The sequence below is a fragment of the Triticum dicoccoides genome, chromosome 1A (assembly GCF_002162155.2).
Source record: "Triticum dicoccoides isolate Atlit2015 ecotype Zavitan chromosome 1A, WEW_v2.0, whole genome shotgun sequence".
NCBI classification, from domain to species: Eukaryota; Viridiplantae; Streptophyta; class Magnoliopsida; order Poales; family Poaceae; genus Triticum; species Triticum dicoccoides.
This window is the reverse complement of record NC_041380.1, coordinates 541,778,445-541,780,089: the sequence shown is the minus strand read 5'-3', so window position 1 is coordinate 541,780,089 and position 1,645 is coordinate 541,778,445.

Sequence of the window (1,645 nt, the reverse complement as noted above, 5' to 3'; positions counted from 1 at the left end):
AAGACATAGATTCACCAATGATTGGTTGGACTAAATACTACATTTATTTGCTCAGAAGAAGGAAAGTTGGCTGTGAGAATGATTTCTCGTACGTAGTCTTTCCTAGGACCATTCCAACATGATGCTCAGAGGTGGGTGGAGAAAAAGCTCAAAAGGCATACTTCCTGCGCTTTCAGAGAATCTAAATCAGTCTTCATCCTTTCGCTTTTCAAAGCCCCTCGCAATAAATATGTAAATTCGTTTCGCAGAAATTTAGAGATTTTCGATCTCCTCGAAAGAAAATGAGCTCGATCAGCAACACCGGTCTCCGCAGCACCAGGATAAAGACCTTCTTTTTACCCATAACCTTTCTCTGCAGCATTGGAACCAAGATCGGGCTTGGCATAGTTACGAGGTTCCCGTTCTATTTAACTAACACTAACTGAAGCTAACCGGAAGCTTTCTTCTCATGCGACTCTTGGATCGAAAAGAGGCTGCTGGACTGGACCACGGCTGAAACTGCCAGGCACGGACTAAAAGCTTTTATTAGGGATTCCCGAGTCAAACGACTACCATACATAGCATAGAGCTGGAAGCTGCACTAGTGTATAGAGAAGACTGAATGTGAACACGAAACTTTACAGGAAGAAGAAAAAGCTTCTTTGACTAGTAAGAGGTCAGTCAGGGTATAAAGGGTAGAAGGAGTACCGGACCGAAGTGTGATAGGTCTATTTCTAGTCAAAAGCCCGGCCGGGAAGTGCGCCTTTCTTCTTTTTCAGTGTAAAAGCAACAGATTGAGGAGTAGGATTCCAAGAAGCATGCATGCAAGGGAGGAGTAGGAATGGAGCAAGGCCGAAGGCGCGTAGCGGCACGGCAGTGAAAAAGCAAAATAGCGGCATGCTAACTAAACGACTTTATTTTATTTTATTTTATTTTATTTCCTAAAGTACTAGCGAACCAAGAGATAAGTATGGAATGCTTTATTTCAAGCAAGTTTTGCAAAGAAAGGACCCATGGCATGATGATGTCTTTGATTTGATACGCCGCCAGGATCTAGTCTCGGCAAGTATTCTCACATTGAGTGAGGGCGTAGCACTAAAGAGAAGTCAAATAATCTGGCTGGGACACCAAGCAAAAGAAAGTCGTTTTGTAGGCATTGATAGGTAAAGAGTGATGAGTATTGAAGGGCCGGCTATCTATGGAAGAGACTTCAGCAATGTTCTTTATTTGTCTTTCACTTTTTTCTTTCGAACCCGCGGCCTATCTTTTCTTTCTATCTCGTGCTCGGAACTAATATAAGCTTACCTGCCAAAATCTCCCTTGCCTACTTGACTTGCCTACTTGGGCCGCTGCTCCAGGAAAACTATCTACGTCTGTGGTGGTTTACTGGGCTGGGACATCTTGGCTCGATTCCACGCCGGCTCATCCCCTGCTTCACCGGCGCCGCCGCCGCCGCCGCCGTTGTCCTGTCCTCTTCCAGGAACGCTCAGACCAGAGACCACCACCCCGTGGTAAAAAACAAAGTCAAGAAAAAGTTCCACCCGTGACCTGCGCCCCGCGGGTAGTGACCTGCCTGGGCAAAAATGTGTCGGGAACTCGGGATGGCGATTCGCCTATGACGCGCGCGCGACAGAGAGGCTGACAGAGGTTGGGCCATCTGGTTGCA